Below are 23,650 nucleotides of genomic sequence, written 5' to 3' on the forward strand. Positions count from 1 at the left end.
ATGATACTTAAGACGAAATATCAGTGTGTTTAACCAGAGCAAGTTTAGAGTCTTTTTTGATATAACATACATAAAGTGCACAGATCTTAAGGGTACAACTCAATGAATTTCTACCTTCAGTACTCTTATAACTACTTCCCAGATAAAGATATAGAACATTCCAGCACCCAGGTCAGAACCTCATCCCTCCAAAAGTAATCATTATTCTGATTTCTATTAGCCCACTACTGCATTTCATATGAATGGCATCAAACAGTGTTTACTCTTTTGCTCAACACTGTAATACTAAAATCAGATTTTGGTGTCAAGTTATGTTGGCCTCATAGAAGTTGAAAAAGTTCTATTCCTTGACAAATTTTATGCAAGGTTGGCATTATTTCTTCCTTGAAAGACTGAGAATTCATCAAAAAAACCATCTGGGCTAGGTGTTTTTTTGGCGTGTAAAGGTTTTAAATCATGGATTAATTTTCTTTCATACCCATAAGATTACGCACATTTTCACGTCAGCTTTGCAGGTAGTATTTTTCAAGGAATGTGTTCACTTTACCTAAATTGTTAAATTTATTGGACTAAATGTTCGTCAATGCCTATTTAATGCCTATAGAACCTGTAGTAATACACATCTTTTCATTCCTGATATTGATAATCTGTGTTTTCTCTTTGTACTTGATCAGTCTTACTGGATGTTTATCAATTTTATTATCTTTTCAAAAAACCAATGTTTGGTTTTGCTGATTTTCTTTATCTTACATTTTTTTTCTATTTTGTTCCTTTCTGCTCTTATTTTTACTTTCTTCTGTTTTGGGGGATTTTAATTCATCCTGCATTTAGCTTTTTGAGGTTGAAGTTTAGATATTTCAATCTTTCTTCTTTTTTAATACATACATGTAGAGCTATAAATTTACTTCTATGCACTATTTTAAATGCATCCCACATATTTATATATCATTTTCATTATAATTTAGGTGAAAAATGTTTTTAATTTCCTTTGTGATACTTTCTTTAACCCATGGGTCATTTAGAAGTATGCTGTTTAATTTCCAAACATTTTGGGATTTTCTATTTATCTTTCTGTTACTGATTTCTACTTTGCACTGTAGTCAGAAAACACACGTTATTTCAAAACTTGGCAATTTATTTAAACTTGATTTATGGCCCAGTACATAGCTTATTTTTGTAAATGATCTATGTGCACTTTAAAAAAAGAGAATTTTGCCGTTGATGAGATGTTTTACCACTGTAAAGTACAATAAGTTGATTTTAAGTACTGTTTCAATATTCTTTATCTTTATTGATTCTTCTCTGCCTGTGCGCATGTGCACGTACATGTGTGTGCGTGTGTTTACTTCCAAAACTTTTACTTTCAAATTTGTGCCCTCAAAGCTTGTCTCAGGATTGTCTCTTATAAAAAGGATATAAATGGCTTTTAATATTTTATCCGATTCAAAAATCTTTGGCTTCCAATTGTATATATAGTCCATTTACGCTTAATGTAATTTCTGATATGGCTGAGTTTAAGTGTATGCTCATTCTATTTGTTTCATCGAGGTTCACAGATATACCTCAGTGTGGCCCTTTGTGTTTATCCCACCTAGGATTGGAGAGCTTCTCCAATCTATGATTTGATGTCTTTCCCTGTTTTTAGAAAACTCTCAGTCAATATTTTTAAAAATATTGCTTCTGTCACACTCCTCTGCTTCTAGGACTCCAAATACACATGTACGTAAAATGTTTTCACCATGTCCCATAAGTCTCTTATTCTCTTCTCTGTATTTCTCCTCTCTGTGCTTCAATCTGGGTATTTTCTACTACTTTTTCTTCCGGTCCAATAATCCTTTATCCTTTTTTTGTGTGTGTGTCTAAACTGCTATTAAACCAATGTACTGAATTCTTACTTTCCCTTCTTATATTTTTCAGTTGCAGAATTTCCATTTGACTTTTTAAAAGAAGATTTCAAAACTTTGTGGAAATCCTCCTTCTCTTCTTCTATATTATTGAACATTGTTTGTTCCCGACTGATAACCCCAATATCCGAATAACCTGTAAGTCTCTTTCTATCATCTTTTTACTCTCCATTTTGTTCATTTGGTTTCAACTTCTAGCGTGCATCTTAATTTTTTATTGGATGCCAACATTCTGTATTAAAAAACTGTAGAGGTTCTGGATGATCCAGATTATCTTCCTCCTAAGAATGTAACATATTCTTCTGGCAGGTACAGAGAATGCAGTCCACTATAATCCTGTCAGGGGTTGGTTTCAAGTTTTGTCAGGGCCACCTTTTTTCAGCTTGCCCTTACTCTGAAGGTGTGGCCTTCTGGGCCTTCAATTAAAGCCTGGGGTATTTACCAGGACCCCTCCATCTTGGCCAGCCTTGAACACTGATCTTTATCTCATCAGTACTATACACGGTTGCTGAAATAGCTACAGAGCTTGTTAGGCTCCCAGCTGTTTCTTTCTGCAGGGATTCTCAGAGTTTTGTTCTGATCGTGTGCACCTCAGAAGTTGGCAAACACCTTAAGGGAAGATTGCACGCCCATTTTTTGCTATATGCCCGTGGTTCCCTTTCTCCAGGATTTTGTTCTTCAAGTCCCAGATACTTTGGAAGCCCCTAACTCCAACCTGTCAGCCCTGTGGGACTGCTGCTTTCTGCAAAGCCTCCATACCCTGGGCTGTGAATTAGGAAGCACCCTCGGGGAAGGAGCCAGAGTGAACAAGTAGCTCCCCTCAGTGTGCTCCTGTCTCTCAGGAATTGTCTCTCAAGTCCTGACTGCATGGGCTGCTCTCTGAACTGTTGTTTCATCTACTTCAATAAGCTCTTATACTTCTTTTTCTTTTATTGACAGGAGGGTTACTCCCAAACCAGCTACTGTGTCAGAGCCTTCTGAAAGAAGACAGTTTCTTATCCAAGCAGAGTTTAAACTCGGTTCCTAATGAAAGCAGGATGCTGGTGTAGACGACCTCGCCAGCTTCATTCAGCCTACGAGTCCACTCAAAATCAGAGACTGTTAGGACTTACGCAAGGGGGCGAACATTTCCAAGTTTAGCATGAGAAACTGGAAGCATAACCGAAATAGGTGGAGGAAAAAGACACTTTCTAGTCCAGACTTACTGACTTTGGTTCTGTTTCCTGGGCAAGTCCTCTATTCATTAGTTAAAGCCAAGGATAACTTCTGAGTTATATGATGACTGTTGTTTCCACTAACATTAAGAAGAAGGCAAAGCATCCCAATGAGAATTTCTCCTACTCAAAGAAAATCAGAAACAGATTTAGCTTCCAAGGCCATCTGACTTAAGCTGTCCTGTGGTCGGCCATCTGGGTACAGCCTGGGGGCCTGCTGGTTGCCTGCTGCTGCTTCTTAGATACACACCACTCACTCCAATCTCCTTCCTGCTCAGTCATCTTGCTGCTTTCCCTCCCATCATCCAGCCAAAATACCTACAGTTCATGAGACCTAAAAGAATCCATCTTCTCTGTGAGACCTTACTGAGGTTGAGCGTCCCCAACATCAACAATCTTCTCTTACTGTGAAACACCACAGCACTTACAGCCTTTATCTTATAGGTCAGGTGTCTTACATTCTGTTCTATCACTGTTTTGCTGCTATTTCGGATGATCGCATTTCTCTCTCCAGCTAGACTGAATTCCTTTGGTGTGGAAACTGGCATTCTTTTATTAGTATCCTTGCAAATGTTAGAATGTTTTCCCTGTTGCAAAGCACTTTTGTATCCATGGTCTCATTTGCTCTTTATTACCAGTTTGTCACTTATCTGGGGCAGATGCAAATCTCATTTTTTATGTGAGGAAACTGAGACACAAAGCTGTTAAGTGGCAGTGTCACCACTCATGAATCCTAACTCTAAAGTCAGACCTTTCCCTACCCCATTCTAGAGTATTAAGAGTACCAGCACACAGTAAGTTTCAGGAAACGGTCCTCTACCAAGGAACTGAAAGGAGTGAAAATTCACTGAGAAGCGTGAGCCCCACACATAAACACACACAGCTTAAATATTTACCTCCTTTTCTACCCAAATGGGTCCATCTTCGTAGGTTCTTTTATTTTAAATCACACCACACTCAAACTTAAGCATTCCAAAGCTTTACGTTCACATTGAATCACAGCAGAGACAGCAGCATTTGGGGATTTATAGGAAACAATGATTGGTAACAAATCCACCTAGAATACCAGCCAACTGCACAAGTGTAGGACAGAGCTTCTGATTTAAGGTGTCTCAAATCATCTAGCCCTGTCCACCAAATTACAATTTCTCTCAGAAGGGAAGCAAGCTTTGCCAATAATCATAGTTCAAGTGTCTCAGCCTGAGCATAAGTGAACTTTGCAGGCTTAATTATTTCTGCAGGACCTCTTTAACACCTTGAAGTGCTTAGAAGGCATAATTTACAGCCCCTCCAGGACTCAGCGTCAGCCACTTTTCGGCAGAGAGGAAGGAGTTTTCAGCTATGCTGGCAATACATGAAAGCACCAGTGTTCCCATCCAGTGAGCAAATGCAAATGCTTATTATGTTTTGAGGGTTTTTCCCCCCTAAAACAGGGGCCACGCTTATCCCTATCTGAAAAGTTTAAATGAGGGACTCTTCCACAGCTCTGCAAATTCCCCAGGCACTCTACACTGGATCTACACAACTGAAAGGTAAGTCACATATGAAATGGTCAGAACAATAACGTTCGACAAAGCATTTAGCTTTTCTTCATTAAACAGATACCATGGTAATTTTTTAAAACGTGCATATTTCAAAGCGTAAGAACTACAAAGTTCCTATGATGCTTTCAAATATTAGAATCATAAAGCAAAGGGCAAGGATTGGGCCAACTTAAAACTAACTTAAGCAAATAAATACTTCAAATTGAAACTGCTACTTTGGTTTAATTTCTTTGATTTTCAGTAACATAAAGCCAACAGGATTAGCAATAACAAGTGTTTAAAGGAAGTCCGCACAGCATGGTAGAAAGAACCATGGCGATGAGTACCTTGCACAATTTTAAGTGACTTAACCCCTCCGTTTTTTGAAATATATGAGATGGAGACCACACCACCTTTCTCGTGGAGCTGAAGATCCAGTGAGATGAGGGTTGTAAAGCTCCCTGCCCAGTGCCAGTGCAGAACAGATAATCAGAACACGTTAGCTCTCTGCTCGACACTTGCATCCATCCTGTCCCCTCAGGGTCTTTGTCACTTATGTTAGAACACACTCAGCACTGTTTGGGGGTAGGAAGGGAGGAAGGGGTAGAGGAGAGACAGAATGGGATCTCAACATTACACTCCATTCATCTCAATTCTTGAAGCCAGTAAAGAAATCCAACTGGTCACAGAACAGAGTTAGATATAATAAAAATAAACCAAGTACGAGTGTGACAGACCTTTATACTGAAAAGTACAGCAACCAATGACATGCCCCTTCTACCTGAATCTCTAAGCTTCCAAGGAAGAGGCCAGCACTCCTCTGGAAACTGTGAGGGTGGGAACACATCTGGTTTTGCTCACGACTGGTCTTGCAGCCCCTAGCACAGTGCCTGTCAAGGAGTGGGCAGTCAAACGTTTGTTGAAAGAACAAATCCATCTCCCTCACAGGCATCACATGCATCTCACGGGACTTTCCAAATCTTCTAAGTACCAGCCCATGACCTTAAAGGGGGAAGACCATCATTTAATAATAATGACCGCATCTTGTATACAGAATTTTAAAAGGTAAAAGATGGAGAAAATGGATTTGAGGGGAAAAAAAGGAAAATTTGTTTCTGGGTGAAACAGCAAGGCAGCAATGGGATTATAAGTTGCCCTTATATTACGCACGTAAAGACCACGAGAGAGAGAAACGGTTGTTAAAACTATGCCATGCAAGTCTGTTCCTAGTGGACAGGTTATCCAACCATTCAAAGACTATACAGAAGGGCAAGAACCCCAGGATCCCTCGCGGTCCAAGAGCATCTGCCTCCCAAAGCAGTGACGGCTTTCCAGTGCCCTTCAGTCAGCAGCCGACTGTGCAACATGCCCTTCCCATCAGAACCTCCTGAATGTGACCCACGTCGACAGGCTTCATTTTAGTGCATTAAAGGACTTTCCTAATGAAAACCACAAAATAAAATGATAAACCAGCCAGCTAAGCCTCTGTCCCAAATCCCAAGAGGTAGCACCGTCCAAACACCCGACAACGACATGTAGCCGTGGATCAGTAGGTGCCCCAATTCTGCTCTGTTTCCCCACCCCCCACCCACTGGTTGGTCACAACATAAAGGATCTGCTTCTGCTTAGGATGCAGAAAGCCACAAGGGAACATGGAATCCACCATAACAATGAGAAAACGGCACCAGATACCCCACTAACACCATAACGTGTCTTGGGCCAATCGGAGAGCTATGGTCATAAGGCAATCAGGGAAACCAAACTCCAAAGAGTGACATCCAGGAGCAATGGGACACTCAAACTATGTCAGCTTTGGAAAAGCACAGAAGGTAGGGGTGGCTACTGTAAAAGCGGCCTCAAAATACAGCTAAAGTTTTAACCAATTCCTCAAACTGAGTGTGGGCTAGTAGGGCAGTTTGGAAGTTCTAGACATAAGCAGGACACCCCCCACCAGCAACTCAGAGGGACGCTGCCCTGGTAGCAGGGGCAGACGCAAAAGCCATCTGCCCCGAAGGACAACCAGGTGAACTCGCTCACATCAGGCTCCTACACGGATACAGCGCACAGGTCAGCTACCACCAAGGGAGGGGCAGGAAACTCCCTCCAACCTCAGACGCCCACAGACAGAGGGCAGACTCTAGCTGCCCAGGGGGAGAAGCAAGAATGCTGAGAAAGCCCCACCTCCAAGGCCCCGGCAAGCAAGCCTGCCAGACTGCGGCTGGACCAGGGGAACAGAATCCTGTTGCTCCACCACGAGCCCGGCACCACACACAAGCAAGGGAAGTCGACCCACGGACGGGAGCAAGGCCTCCTGTGTGGCACAGGCGCGCAGGGCCTGCTGAAAGTGGCGGGTGAGGCTGGAACTCTGAGAAAAACCTTAGTACCTTGTGCCCCACACAGGAACAAGGTGACCACCAGCAGCATCTGAAGTGTGTGGTGCTGGAGGTGAGTCTAGCAATGGACAAACCCAAACCCACCTTCATTACACACTAGACTGAGTCAACCTCCCATGCTAACAGCTCACAGAAGAAGAGGTCTGCCCATTTCTGGACATGACATTTACTTTAGGTCTCTTGTTTTTCTAACACACAATGTCCATCATTCAGTCAACATTTATCGGAAACAAAATGCGAAAGAAAACAATCCACCGTCAAAACATAAAGCCACCAGCAGAACCAGACCCAAAGATGGCCAAGATGTTGGAACTACTAGATGGGGGCCTTAAACTAACTATAATTAATATGTTGAAGGAGCTAGTAAAAAAAGGCAGACCACTTACATGAACAGACGGCAGACGGGAGTATTCAGTAGAGAGATGAAAACTATAAGAAAAAGAGCCAAATGAAAATGCTAGAAGTAAAAAACATAGTATCATAGAACTTCTTCAATTCGTTTATCAGCACAGTAGATATGGCAAAGGAAAGAAATACTGTAGTGAACTTGAAAATAAAAAAGAAATTATCCAAACCAAAATGCAAAGAGAAAAAGTTTAAGAAAACAGAACAGAGCACCCAAGAACTGTAGAACCATATCTAATGTTCTTACAGTAGCTGTAACTGGAGTTCCAGAAGAGGGGTAGGAAACAAGGCAACAGATACATCTAAAGAAATAATGGCTAAGAATATTCCAAAATTAATGAAAAACAATAAAACAGACTGAATAAGTGCAGAGAACCAAGACAGAGTAAATAAAGCATTCGCCTTCTCCCTCAGGAAGTTTAAGAAACAGCTGCATCGTTAAAGATGCAAAAGCACTTCTGCCTCTGAGCAACCTGGGAGATTCAAGGGATCTGAGTACAGGAGATTTTCTCTCAGCTTACTACACTGACAGAACCATATATCTCAGGTGAAGGGCTGGAAAATATTTCCACGCCTCATGGATTAATTTTTCAAAGCTGTGTCTGAAGATGAATCTGAAAACTTCCAAAGGGATTCTAAGCCTTTCCAAGCACCAGTGCACCACAGGCTGATGAGTTCCTTTTCATTTGTTTGCTGTGACAAATGGAACCAATGAGCATTCCTACTATTGCTCCAAAGCCTCCTATGCAGCAAACGCTGCAGGGTTACACTGGCTCTCTTCCTCGCTACCTTCCCGTACAGATGAGAGGGCAAGAGCAGGGAGCCCAGTGCCCTTCTTGCCTAACCTCACACCAGCCTGGAGGCAGCAGAGACAGGCTCGAACAACCTCCACCTGGCAGCCAAAGGCACGCACTGGTGAGGTCAAATGATAATCCGAGCATCCTGATTCCTAGTTGAGAACTACTGCAAGACTGGCTTTTTGTTTATTCTTTTGCTTATCCCATTTTTATAAACATAACAGTTACAAGACAACGTACTTAAAATTAGGGGAAAAAAATATCAACAAAACCCCTCAGGGGCACTTCTCATGGACTGAAGGTTTTCTAAAAACGTACTAGGCCTGTGTTGTCAGTTTTTCTAGAGGAGAAGAGGAAGTTCACTAACATTTGATACCTTTACTCAATGATTCAACGAACAATAATAAAAAGGATTTATCGCCTTTAAAATAAAGAGAGATTTCTGAAGCAGAAAAGGTTAATATATCAGGAATTTATCAGCACTCCAGTTTTTTCTTTACTTAAAACATTTATTTTGTTAATTACATTTACAATACCTCACTCCACAAAACCTGAGAGTGCTTTTCTTCATTCCCGTACTCATGAAGCTACTTTACTCGCCCTCCTCACGCGCATCTTCCACCTAAAAGTCCCTGATGCCCCTGGAGGCACTTTTCCATCATCTAGCGCAGTGTTCCCAGGCCCACCATCTCAATTACTTGATCACAGCCCCTGAGGAAGCCACATATACCACTCACTGAACTTTCCTCAAAGCCAGAGACATCTGTTCACGTAACAGTAGCAGAGTTCATTCCACGATTTTTTGGTAGGTGTAAATTTTTTTAATTTCTTTAACATGCAAACTTGCAATTGCTTTCTTTTTAACTTTTCATTTTGAAATAATTTTAGAGAACAGTTGCAATGGTAGTACAGAGAGTTCCCGAATACCCTCACCCAGCTTCTCCCAATGTTAACATCCTGTATCACCACGGTACAACGATCAAAACTAAGACGTTAACATTTAGTTAATTCTATTAACTCAGTTACAGACTTCTGTTTTCTTTTTGGATTTTCCCAGTTTTCTTCTAAGGTCACTTTTCTGTTCCAGGATCTAATCCAGGACACTGCATTGCATTTGGTTGTCATGCTTCCTTAGTTTCCTCCCATCTGTGACAGTTTCTCCATCTTTCCTTGTAGTTCATGACCTTGACACTTTTGCCTAGTGTGGTCAGGAATTTTGCAGAATGTCCCTCAATCTGGGTTGGTTTATTAGACTGGGGTTATGGATTTTGGAGAATACTACAGAGCTGATGTGCTTTTCTCTTTACTTCATATCGGGGGACACATGGTATCACCGTGACTTATTACAGGGGAAGTTCACCTTGATCCCCTGGTTAAGGTGGGGTTTGCCAGGTTTCTCCACTGTAAAGCTACCATCCCCATTTCATGATCTATGCGTTAGAAGCAAGTCACTGTATTCGGACTGTATTCAAAGGGAGGATAATTAAGCTCCACCTCCTGGAGGAGGGAGTATCAAAGAATTTAGCACACCATTTTTAGCGTTGTTTAAAAGGATTAAAAACTATGAAATTCTACTCACCGAGTATTATATATATGTTAGCTACTCTATGTATACACAGTATAGGATTTTATTAAAATCCTTAAGCCTATGGGGATTTGTGGCTTATGGAAATATTAAAACTTTTCTTTCCTCAGTAATTTCACTAAATAAAAAATCTGACATTTGCCTTAAATGTTAAGTTGAAGACTGATAACATATCTCATCTATTGAAAAGAGAAAAGCATATAGCCAGCTTTTATTAAAAATCTTAAGAGATTGGGCTTCTCTCGTGGCGCAGTGGTTAAGAATCCGCCTGCCAATTCAGGGGACACGGGTTTGAGCCCTGGTCCAGGAAGATCCCACATGCCGCGGAGCAACTAAGCCCACGCGCCACAACTACTGAGCCTGCGCTCTACAGCACGCGTGTCACAACTACTGAAGCCCGCGCGCCTAGAGCCCGTGCTCCACAACGAGAAGCCACCACAATGAGAAGCCCACGCACCGCAATGAAGAGTAGCCCCCGCTCGCGACAACTAGAGAAAGCCCACTGCAGCAACGAAGACCAAACACAGCCAAAAAAATAATAAAATAAATAAAAAATTTAAAAAACAACAACAATAAAAAAAAATCTTAAGAGATGAAATCTACTGAGACCTCAAACATTTCCAAATTTTAGTTGCTTCTAGTCTCATAGTTTAACTTTACTCTGATATATACACAGAATTACCATCCAAAAATAAAGTAAGCACCCAATTTGATAATTTGGAAAAGAATGAAGGAAACATAAGGAAACTAGTAGAAACAATAAGAAAACAGAAAAAGAAAGGAATTTGAAAAGAAATCCAAGAGCTTTCCATTGATTGGCTATTAAGAAAATCCTAGAGAATCAACTAAAAACCTATCAGAGCAAATAAGGAAGTTCAGTTAAGTGGCCAGCTACAAAATAGTGTTTAAAATAAATAAAAAACCCAAACTCTTATATCCCATCAATACCCAGTGAGATTGTGTACACACACACACATACACACACACACACACACAATTAATGGCAAAGTTCATCCCACTACCCCAACTTCTCACAGTCCAGATTACTATTAGTCCTCCTGACAGATGTTAGTTGCCTCCCAGCATCCATTACCTTCCTTATCTTTTCTAACAAAACCAGCTTAAAATACTAAATTTTCCACCCTCTTGTGCAGCAATGGATGACCGTGTGACACAGTACTGGTACAGCCCCTGGGTATGTGAGTTTTCCTAACTAAAAAGATGAAGTCTTTTAAGGGTAAGCCTTTTGGTTTTCTCCCTTGGTCTTCTCCCTCTGCTTGCGTGGAATGCAGACATGATTGGCTGGAATTGAGGCGGATGTACTGCAAATGAAAAGACAAAGCCAGCATGCTGATGGTGATGGAGCAGAAACAGAGAAAGAAGCCTGCTTCTCTGATGGCATCACTGAATCACTACACTTGCCCTGGATGGATTGCCTACTTTCAGATTTCTTTTAATGTGAGACATACAAGCCCTGACTTCTTTAGCTATGGTTAGTGGAGTTTTCTTCTATATTTAGTTACATATCCTCCTGATACTGTTCTCTTATGTGAAGACCATAATATAGCCTTCATTTCCCTAAACACAAAAGCAATCATTATTTGCAGATGATAGGATTTTATATCTGGAAGACTCAAGAGAATCAGCTAGAAATATGCGAACTAATTACAGAATCCAGGAAGGTGGATAATTGCAAAATACACATAATAAAATTAGTTTAATTCCATCTCTAGTTATGTTACAGAAGGTCGCAAAAGACCACCAGACCACCACGTGTCTCATGACAAGAAAACGAGACAAAGTGTTTCAGCCAAAATTCAAATTTTCTTTAGAGCCAAAGAGTTTGTATTCTAACCTTGCTATAACATCTCTTATTAGTTTAGTAGTTTGTAGATTCCTTTGGCTTTTCTGAATACACAATCATGTCATCTCCAAATGAAGACAGTTTTCCTTTTTCTTTTCCAATTTTTATGCCTTTTATTTATTTTTCTTTTGCACTGTCTAGGACCTTCAGCACAATGCTGGGCACAAGTGGAGACAGTAGACATCCTTGACATGATCCCAATTTTAGGAGAAGGCGTTCAGTACTGAACCAGTAAGTATAATGTTAGCTCTAAGTTTTTCATAAATATCCTTTATCATGTTACAGGAGTTCCTTTCTATTCCTCATTTAGCTGAGAGTTCTTCTCAAGAATGATTGCAGAATTTTATCAAATGATTTTTTCCTACCTTTTTAAGATGATCAGGTAGGTTTTTCTCCTTCATTTTGTTAATGTGAGAAGGTACATTAATTAAATTTTTAATGTTAAACCAATCTTATATTCCTGACCTCATCTAGTTATGATAGATATCTCTTTTTATATACTGCTAGGTTCGATTTATATTTTTTTGTTTAGGATTTATGCAGTCACATTAATGTGGGATAGCTGCCTGACACAAATGATTGTAAGATGCACCATTATTTTACATAACACTAAGAAAGAAAAAGCTTCCAATTAAGATATGATACAATGCTAAAACAATATCAATTTTAACACAATCTGACATCAAAGATTTTGAAGTATGAAAAAATAAGGGTCTGAGAATCAATTAAACACGGTATATACTTTTTCACTTGACCCTCACAACAATCCTATATGAAAAGAGATAATCCTACAGACAAGAAAACCAGGCTCAGAAAGGTTAACAGTAACTTGCTCATGGTCCCAAAGCTGATAACTGAAGATCCAGAACACAAAGCCATTTTGTCTAGCTCTGAAGTCCATGTTCTTTTCATCATTTTTAATGGTCTAAGTACATCAATTAAAAGCTTGTCAGAGTGGATCAAAAAACAAGACTCAACTATACGTTGTCTATAAGAAACCCACTTTAAATACAAAGACACATATAAACTAAAAGTAAGGGGATGGAGAAAGATATAGCATGCTAACACTAATCCAAAGACAGTGGGAGTAGCTATATTAATTTCAGACGGAGCAGACTTCAGAACAAGGAAAATTACAAGGCATCAAGAGTGGCATTACATAATGATAAAAAGGCCAATACTCCAAGAAGACACAACAATCCTCAATGTGTACGCAGCCAACAAAAGAGCATCAAAATACATGAGGCAAAAACTGACAGAACCTCAAAGAGAAAGAGATGAATCCACTACTAGATCTGGAGACTTCAACACCCATCTATCAGAAGTGGACAGCTCCAGCAGGCAGAAAATCAGTAAGGACATAGTTGAACTTATTAACAGCACCAAATAATCGACATCTACAGACTATTTCATCCAACAATAGCAGATTATACATTCTTCTCAAGCTCACAAGTAACATTCACCAAGACAGACCTCATTCTGGGCCATAAAACATACTTGAACAAACGTGAAAGAATAGAAATCATATGATGTATGCACTCAGACCACAATGGAATTAAATTAGAAACAGTGACATGGGGCTTCCCTGGTGGAGCAGTGGTTAAGAACCCGCCTGCCAATGCAGGGGACACGGGTTCGAGCCCTGGTCTGGGAAGATCCCACATGCCGCGGAGCAACTAAGCCCGTGAGCCACAACTACTGAGACTGTGCTCTAGAGCCCGCGAGCCACAACTACTGAGCCTGCGCGCCACAACTACTGAAGCCCGCGCGCCTAGAGCCCGTGCTCCGCAACAAGAGAAGCCACTGCAATGAGAAGCCCGTGCACCGCAAGGAAGAGCAGCCACTGCTCGACGTAACTAAAGAAAGCCGCGTGTAGCAACGAAGACCCAATGCAGCCAAAAATAAATAAATAAATAAATATATTTAAAAAAAAAAGAAATAGTGACATGGAGGAAATAAGTCATTATACATTTGTTAAAACCCATAGAATGTACAACATGAAGAGGGAACCCTAATGTAGACTATGGACTTTGAGAGATAAGGATGTGTCAGTGTAGGTTCAACCGTAACAAATGAACCACTGTGGTGCATTGTTATGGGGGAGGCTGTGGGAACAGGGGGTATGGGGAACTCTCTCTACATTTTGCTTCATTTTGCTGTGAACCTAAAACTGCTCTGAAAAATAAAATTTAGTAATTAAAAAAAAAATCATACCTGTACTTCATTTAATCTCAAAATTACACTGAGGCCCTTTTTAAAATCCATCTGACAATTTTTACACAAGAGTTAGCGTCTATTCTCTGCCCCACTGTTATCTCATGGGGGCAAAAAACCCATCTTCCCAGCCTGATTAAAAACTCTCTGATGGCCCACAGTACAAAGCAAAGCTTACCAGGCCCCACTCGAGGGCAAGGGTTCAAAAACTCAGCCCCTAAATACTACAGATTTAGGGCAGTGCGTTTCTGCGGGTTCTCGCCGCCTCTTTCCACGGGTATCCAGCAGTTCCTCTAGCGTAAGGCCCAACCATCTTGGGAAACTGGAACAGACTAAGGCGACAGATCACCATCCTCAGTGTTTCATTTTACCCAACAAAGCAGGACTAGACTTGGCTTAACCAGTAGGGTCTCTATTTTCAGCTGTGTGGCTGCAGGGGAACAGCTGAGAACATTTCGAACGTTCAGTACAGCCACTGCCCAGTGCAAGATCTAATGTGTCACACCTAATGAACAAACTTTTGCTCTTCTCCTAGGATCTCACATAGAGCCCGATAATTCTTGCTAGGAATTCATCTCTCCTAGGATTTAATCTCAATTTTATTTTTACCTTATCCCATATTCCCAGCCTTCTAAAAATATATTAGAATTCGGAATCCACAGTAGGTTTGTTGTTGTTTTGTCTTGTTTGAAATAGTCTCTACCCAGCTGGCACACAGGTGGTGAAAAGAAAAATAAAATCACCTTAATACTAGCGACTGTGGTTATAAAACTCTGCCACACAAAATGGGCCCTTTCTTCTCCTTCTCACCCTTCTCGGGACTTTGAGAACTTGCTGGCTGTAGAGTACTTGCTCCTTTAAATCTAGCTTTCTCCACTCCTAGCATTTTTGTTAACCATCCCTCAACTTCCCCCAATTTAATCCCATTTTCCTGGCGCTGAGATGAAGTGGTCTTTACACAGTCTTCCAGGCCACGTCCCCCCAGCACGCTCCCAAGAACTGCTGAAGACCTCTCAACACCAGCAGCAGCCCCAGCCCCATAGGAATAGTTGTTGAATACATAACAACTTCCATTTGTGCAGCTGATTTCTAGGAGTTCTAGACCTTATTCTTACATCTAAAACCACGAGTCACTCAAAGCTTAGGAAAACAAGCAAGTACATGGACCAGTACTCAAATCCTATTCTGAGACAGAGCTGGCCGGAAAATTCCCAAAAGCCCATATGTAAGCCCATGTCATCCATTTCGAAGCAAAGATTTCCTTCTATTCATCTCCATTCTCAGTATTTATATTTATGGGGAGTGATTAAAGAATTAACATGCAGTCAGTTCCACGTGTAGTTACCGGAGAAAATGGCTCCGGCCATTTTTGATCCTTAAGAATCAAGAAAATGTAAGGAGGCGGTCTGAACGATGAGGCCCAAGACATCTGATGGCAAGATAGTGTGCTCGGTTAAGTTCACAACAGTCTTTAATTAGACAAGGTGTTTTTTTCCAAAGACTAATACATATTTACAGGTTCTTTATAAGCTCACATGGCATCATGTGATATGGTTGATTCCTATAAAGAGTTTAAAAACCTGAGCTGCCGTCAGAGGAAGGATACAGAGGAAGAATTAGAACATGGGGCAAAGAGAGGCAAGTGAAGAATGGGGATTTCAAATTCCTTCCTCTCTCAAAGTCATGCAATAGGATTTAGAATGGGAGAAGTAAATTTGCAATTAGGTGGAAAACAGAAACTAAAGGCAAAGAGAAGCAACCTATAAACCATCACCAATACACGAATGTCCCAAAAGACATACTTATCTCAGTGTAAAAGGGAAATGCCCCTGGAGAAAAGGTGAGAAAAGTGAACTTCTTAATCATATGCCACAAATTCTTCCCAGTCCCAAGCCTGCCACTAAAGCTTTGTGACTACAGGCCATCTACCAGCCTCTAAGGTTCACTGTCCCCCTTCATAAAATGAGAATAACAACTACCTCATCCGGTTCTCATGAGGAAGTTCCTAACACAGTACCAGACACAGCAGTTAACATAAATATTAACTCTCCCCTTCCCTTTGTCAACTGGAAAGTGTAAGCTCATGACCATACTCACGACCAAAGAAAGAACTAGACACTAGTAAAACCAGGCCTGTCTCTTCTGGTACCTGGGTACCTGCTAAAAACTCAACCTTTATTCTGAAGCAGAAAGAGACCCTGCCAGAGTGTCCTTTCTGCTAAGGATTATCAGTAACGTTCTACTTGAATTCTAGAAAAGCAGAGGAACTCAACAGAGATCATTTGCTCCTTTTCTAAGCTAAAGGCATCTTAAGTAGAAGGCATTTTCTACTCAATATTCTTAGAATGAGTGGTTTGATTTCTTGCCGAAGAAGCTATATTGAAGTCATCTAATATTCACAGGTCCCTGGATTTGCCTCTCAACACTAAAGCTTTCACTCTTGTTCCTTAGTCTGGAAGCCAAGCAGATGTGGGAGAGCAATCCATGCCACTTCTATCTCTTTTTGGAAGATCTACTTCTTCCAGAAGACAGAACGGATCAAGAAGACAGGGAAGAGTGCAGCTGGGCTATCTTAAAAGTAGGGCTCATCCAACCTGAATGCACTGGAGCTGAACATGTAAGCCCTGTGATACTTTCCCTAGACCATCTCCCCCATTGATTCAGCTCCCAGACACCAAAGATGGCTTAATTTGCGTGTTTTAGCCTTATCTGAAAGAAAAATTCTTTCAAAAATAGATGCTACTTGGGGCAAGCCGGGAAGAGAAAGGGGAAAAAGAGCTTGAAAGTAGGGAAGGACTCCGCGAATACTTGTGGAGTGTGCTCAGATGTTACGATCTCCTGCCCTATGGGAAGCAAGAAGGGACAGAGGAGGAAAAGGGGGCAGCCTGAGTTGTGTTTCTTGACGTGTGACAGGCAGCTCCTGAAATAGAAAGCCATAGGTTTCAAGTCTCAGGGGTATCACCTTCAAATATGTCAGGGTTCTAAGGGTGGATCAGTTTTCCCAACTGCTGACACCCTGCTGTGAGGAGAGATCCCAAGCAAAACACAAGCCTCTGACTGGGAGCCTTTGAGGTGGCAGGAGCCATGAGGAGTTCAAAGGCAAGGCCGGCCAATGGCTTGTACCTCCAAGAGCCGTGGGGGTGAAAGGTTACTAAAGCAGGAGCCACTGACCAATAAAACTGTGTTTGGTCAAACCTTCTCAGCAAAGGGACTAGAGATTCATTTCTCCCGTGCCCCGTTTCAGAGTTATCCAGGCCTCTGAATCCCACTGTTCCCTAGGTCAGATCAGGGAGCTTCTTTAGTGATTAGCAGCTGACAAGCCCTGCCTCCCGGTTGGGTCCGTGGACTAGCTAAAAGGTGGATTGGAAACCTTTAATCAGACTCTGTCATCAAAAATAAATAAATAAGAGCACGACTTGGGTCAACCAGTTGTAAAGGAATCTGCCTGGGGTGAGATTTCCCGTGTTTGCTATGCTAAAATCAGGAGAAAGCATAAGTTTGTTTGATCAGAGAAGGTAAATATAAAGCAAGTCTCACTGCAACAGACACACTTGAAAGGCCTCTAGCCCTTTTAATTAAGACACACACACAAATACAATGTGTGAAGGGACTGAGGACGGGACTTGAGGGCTCGTTTCATCCCATGTCATGCCACATTAGGGCCATGTTCCCTCTTCCATCTGCTTCCCATGTAGTAACAAGTCCAGAGACGGCCGAGGAGCTAGTTTTTGGCAGGTTCTTTTTTTCTGGCTGTGGATACTAACTCACTCAGCAGTCAGGTCCCATGGGAGCTCTTCCACTGTCCCCACACATCCCCGGAGGAAGAGGAGTTGAGAAGACTGTGGGCCCAATGCCTCTTATCACTGTGCCAGCTGACCAGGGGCACGTGGGCCCCTGTAAGCCGCCTGCGTCTGGGAACCTCCTTCTTCTGATCACATGTTATCAAGACAAACTCTCCTGTTGATCCCGAGTGGAAACTCCAATGTACGTTCCGTAAATTGGGACTCTGAACAGAGGGAGAAGTTTGAAATAGCTACACCTGCTATGTCAGTGGTTCTCACTTTTGTTTCCCCTGCTCTTTCTTACCTGGATGATGACATATACCTATGAGTAAGAATAACTGAGGTTCATCATGGCAAGGACTCTCAAGAGAAATTCATGTCCCCATCCCCCACCCCAGAAAACATTTAAGAATCTGAGTGGGAGCAAGAGGGTTGAGAGAACTCAACCCTCAGTCTGCAGCTTCAAACAAAAACTCAAAGATCCCTCTAAAATACAAATGATATAAGATCATCAAAACCTGGCCAAATTAACATGGAAATTAAAAATACTTCAATACATATATGGACTTCAAATACTTGAAGACAAACCACTTGCTCTGTTTAATAAAAAGTATTGGATTCTGAAAGATAATAAGTGACCTGCTCACCTCCTATTAAAGCCTTATCAAAAGGGGAAATAAGTGCACATTTAAATACAACAAATTAGCCTTTAAGTTACAAGGAGAGAGAGAACTGTATCGCCAGAAATGGTTTACATGGAGCTACTTCTGCACCAATCCTGGTCTGACCCAGTACTAAAGGTCTTTAAGTCAAATTGAATGTAATAAACATACATGATTGTTGTCTTACATTCCGAAGAACAGTAGCATGGAATTACAAGGTTAACTGTGTTATTGTAAAGTAATCATGCAACTCCAAACTCTCTCAACCTCTTCAATGCTGAGGGAGATAGAAAAATATATAATAATCTATATTGAGATGTATACATATAGACAGAAATCTAATGGATCAGTTTGACCCTTACTGAAGACCTGACAGTAGTGAATTCTTTACCAAATGTATCAACACTTGATAATTTACAAGTTACTGTTTTGTAAACAAACCTAGATATTTTTCTAAATAGGTATATAATGAATTCAAACCTGCACTATGTTTCCTGTAATGAGCAATTATTTCTCAGAAATGCTTCACAAATAGTCCCACCCTGTAGGAAACCAGCCCCAAAGAGTCAGACAATCCTTATACAGGCTGAAAATTAATATTTAACACTTTTATTAGCGAGGCCATTTCCGGAAGCAATGCCCCATATCGTGGACTCGTTACAAGGGATTAACCAACCCATGGTTAATTCTAGAGACGGTTCTCCAACCGGTGCCCAAAGAGGAAACTGACCATTCCACATACCCACACCCCTTGCAAAGGCTGTATGATGAAGACTGTTCATCATCATATATTTACTGAGAATTTCCAATATATTACTTGTTAGATACTTTTAGTAAGCTTATTAAAACTGTACCATAAGCAATAACATCCAGTCCAGTAAACTTCTTAACTAATTCTAGGATATCAATTTGTCAGAAATGTACAAAAAAGTAGTTCTGTTGCTTTGGAGTTTGGGGCATTTTATTTTGTTTTATTGCTTGTTTGGTTTTTATACCTAATTACTCTCCCCACAGGAGCTACATGAGTAGTAAAACAAACCAGTATTTTTTACTGTTTGCTCAATGAAAATCATCAATCCTAGATCAACAGCTATATCATTTGACTAACTTACTACAAAAATTCCTTGCTTTTGCCTCAACCTCAAGTTAAATGACTATTTTACCTTGAACACACTTGCAAAAGTACTCATGTCCAAAACTATTCGAAAAAGGAAAAATAATGTGTTTGTGCCAAAAGGGTGCCGAGCAGTTAAAAATATATGTCCACTGGATTTTGCTTATCTCTACTACCCTCTTCCTAAAAGCTTTAGTTAGGAGAAGAAGAGCAGACAGATATAAAGTAGATTCTTGGGGCATAATGCACCCAGCCAGCCGTCTGGAATCAAGGCTGGAAGGCTGAAAGCAGAAGGAGGGTGAGGATGTACTTTTTGAAACGCCTGGAAAAACATTCTGGTCAGGAGATGCCAGCGATTTTGAGGCTCCATCAAGCCACTGGCCTGGATCCAGGTAATGGTTTTTCCTTGCCCTCAGCTGTCTGCTGCTAGAGTTTTCCAGCGAAGAGAGAAAGGAAAAGTGGTGGAAGAGAGGGAGGAGCAGCTTCCAGTCCACCTCTCTGTAACCGAGAGGGTAAGAAGGGCCAAGCACTGCGGGCTGACATTTATAGAGGGCCTGGCGCTTCCACAAAGCAGTCTGGGAGGATTACTGGGGGTTAGCAACCTGGTCTAAAAGGGGCAGTGAAGCAGACTGATGAAAGTCCCTTTGAATTCGCTAACAGTGATGCCGTGGGCACAGAGACAGCGAGCTGGAGCTGGCAGAGACGCGTGAGCGGAGGTCTAGCCAGTCAGATGGCCTTTAGGAAAAAAGCTACGTTGTAAAGCTTGCTCCCTTAGCCCTTCAGGGCTGCCCAGCTCGCCTGCTGAAGCCTGAAAGCACAAACTACCAGCCGAACGGCATTTCTCATCAGGGGATAAAAATAAAAGCCCTTGGAAAACCCTCCCTTGCCTAACCCTGGCTGCCCTGCCCCCACCAACCAGGAGCCAGGTATCCGGCCAAGGGCGAAGTTCCGGACCTGCAGAGGTTAATCATCTTGCTAGACTTTTCCCTCCAGATCACCGCTGTGCTACCCAATCCCTTCTGCCTTGCATTTTTCTTCAATTTTAATATCAGAAGTTTCACACGCCTGCCAGAGCTCCTGGACTCGGCAAAAGGGCCCATATACCTGTCAGCAAACTGATAAGAACTTTAAAATGACTCCGCAGGGCCTCTTTATAAAGAAGAGCCAAAGAAGCCCATAAAGAAAGAGGGCAGGGGCCACGGAAACCAGCCGCTCACACTGTTTTAACGTGGCATTAAAATGAGCTGCAGATTTATGGCAGTGTTTTAGCTCCTGGCCCAAGTCATCTGGGGATGAAGCGCTCGTCTCCGCTCTCCAGCGGGATTTCAAATATGGGATGGAGCTGACTGGAAAGGGATGGGGGAAGGGCGGCAGAGGCAGCAGGAGGAGGAGAGGGGAAGGGAAGCAGCAGAGAACAAGGAAAACCATATTCTTTCATTCTCCTTTCAGTAGGAGGTGAACAACAGCTATTCCTAAGAGGTATCTGACCGGTCCTCTTAAATTCACATAAAAATTTCCTTTATTTTTAGTACGTACCTAGTAAAACTCTAGATCTTCAACTGTTCACCACCCAAATGTCAATTCTGATTTTGACTTTTCTCTTTAAGCTTATTTTTTAATCTTCTAGTTCAAAAAATGAATAAATGATCTAGCAGAGAACATGCTCAAAGGGGGGGTAGTAGGGTGGGCAGAGACTCAGTACGAAAACTTTTCTCATTGGAAAGGGGAAAAAGTAATAGTACTTTATCCAAATGTGCCAATGAATTTTTTTTCTTTAAGGCCAGGTAGAGAACCACTGATTTTCATAAGCCATCCTGATCCTGACAGAAAAACAGAGAGGTGACCCTCCCTCCATGCCAAGATGAAGAAAGTACACCAGACCCACAGGAAAAATTTCTGTTTCAAGTTTCCAAGCCCAGAAGCAAATGCATAATACATCCACGTTGGTAACTCACTGTGGTTCCTGAAGACCAAGCTCCACACCAGGAGGCTCCTGCCAGTCTCAAACACAGACCCAGGCGGAGCGCTCCCAGATGATGGCCAGCAGGCAGACCAAAATCTAGATGCTTTAAGTCAGTGATTTCATTTAATCAACACAATTGCTCTATCGTATTATTATCCCCAGGTCTGAGATAAGAAAATTGATGCTTGGCAAAGCTAGGTAATTTGCCCACATTCACGAAGTTGATAGACAAGACACCACAGCTTGGGATGCAAATTCAGGTCTCTCCGAGTCAAAAGCCCATGTGGTTTCCACTACCAACACTTCTCAAACTTTCTGGACTGGGACCCACACTAAGAAACATACAAATACATTTTATACTGCAACTCACCATGCGCATTCATACAAAAGAAACAAAGGTTTCAGGAAGTATTTACCCTTGCTATGTCATAATTTAGTATCTTTCTATTATCTTTCATTTTTAAAAAATAAAATGCCAGTCAAGACCCACTGAACTGACTTCATGATCCACTAATGAATCATGAGACCCTCAGTCTGGAAAATACTGCAGTACCCAATGTCCCCCTTTCCCCCAAAAAGTCATCGGCTGGGATCAGAAAACCTGGGTTCAAGGGTAGGCTCAGCTCTGACCCTAGCAATTCATTCTCAAGATCACTTGAACTCTAGGGTTTATACATCATTTATAAAACATGAGAAAGGGGTTGAATAATTTCTAAGGTCCCTTCCAGCTCTTTGATTTTTTTCCCTCAATCTCCTTAATCGATACTGCTTTCCCCTCTCATCACACATCCTTTCATTACTCTCCACTTGTCAGTGACCTTCCCTTCCTTCTAACTCCCTACGAAGTTCTCTGCTCCTGGGATTCCAATTCCCCCCCTCGGGCTGCTCCATCTGACCTACCGAGTCTTTCCCACAGAAGCCAGCCTCTGGGAGAAGGTCAGTACCTCTCAGAGCATCCTCTCTCCCTATTCGAGGCCAGCCAGTCGTGAAGCCCCCTTCACCTTCTGATCTGTTCCTGACTCTCCACAGTACGACTGAGTGACAGCACTTCTGGCCTCTTCATTCATATACTACTGAAAGTACGCTCCCCAGCACCGTGATGGCCTTTCTTACAGACAGGATCTGTGTCCCTCCCTCCCTCCCTTTTCAAAAATCTCCCTCAGTGTGCCCATACCATTCTAGGAACAAAGCAGGTACTCAATACATATTCATTTGACGGGTTTGCACTATGAAATCAAGGACTCTAATTCTCTAGATTTAGAGAATATTTAGGTGGGTTGCTCTAGGAAAAGTCGCCAAACCAGTTAAAATTGGCATCACAATACAATAAGCGAGCATTTACAGACGGAGCTCCATCTACTACCCGTGATGCTCGCCATGGACAAGGTATGCCCAGGTTGCCAAGGAAAGCAGCTTTATGGTCTCTCCATCTGGACTGTAAGGATTTAAATCTCAGAAGCTATACAAAATAACTGCAAGTCAGCCCATACCTTAAAGACAGGGAAATTTATTTACAGGCCCTAGTGCACTATAAATTTGAGACAGTTCTATTAAAATGCTTTTCTTGGCTTCCCATCAGATACTTGACAAGAGTCTTTTTCCAATAAGGTTCTTAATACTGAAGTTGAAAAAAAAGGTAAGTTAAACACATAAAAATGCTCTTCCTTAAGAGTTTCGATTAAATGAGTCCTTGTTTTATCCTACTTTAAACATACATTGACCGGTCTCCTTCACAACATGGATTTATACATTCAGGAAAACTCCAACAGAGTATACAGTGCTACTGAAACAAAATTATGAAACTCAAAATATCCCGTAATCACACTCTTCCCCAGTTTCACAGTGGGGGGGATAAGAGTGACAGACATTATAATATTGATCCTGGAAATGAGAAGTGAAATCTCTTCCACATTCTTCATAACGTATTTCCAGGGATGTGTCCAGTCCCAAGTGTCTCAAGCAACCACGTTTTGGGGAAGATTATCCCATAAGCAGTTAGCCTGAACTGCTTCCTGGGAAGGGCATCCTGATTTTCAGCCTCGATCCAGGCCACAAAGCCTTATAATTTGAATAAAGTTGTGGGCAGCAAAAGAGTATGTTCCCTGTCTGTCCCTTACATATTGTGTGGTCTCGGGAGGATCACTTTACATCTCTTCTCTTCAGTTTCCTCACATTAAAAAATTCGGATTACTCCTCTCGCTGCCTATCTCACTACTCTGTTTACAGAGTT

At 41.6% G+C, this 23,650-nt stretch overlaps 1 protein-coding gene across 2 annotated transcripts in view; it reads right to left on the reverse strand.

Moving 5' to 3' along the window:
* EXT2 (exostosin glycosyltransferase 2) overlaps window positions 1-23,650 on the reverse strand; it is a 130,251-nt gene that overhangs the window by 82,027 nt on the left and 24,574 nt on the right. The window lies entirely within an intron of this gene.

Source organism: Globicephala melas, chromosome 8 (genome assembly GCF_963455315.2).
Source record: "Globicephala melas chromosome 8, mGloMel1.2, whole genome shotgun sequence".
In the NCBI taxonomy this organism is placed as follows: domain Eukaryota; kingdom Metazoa; phylum Chordata; class Mammalia; order Artiodactyla; family Delphinidae; genus Globicephala; species Globicephala melas.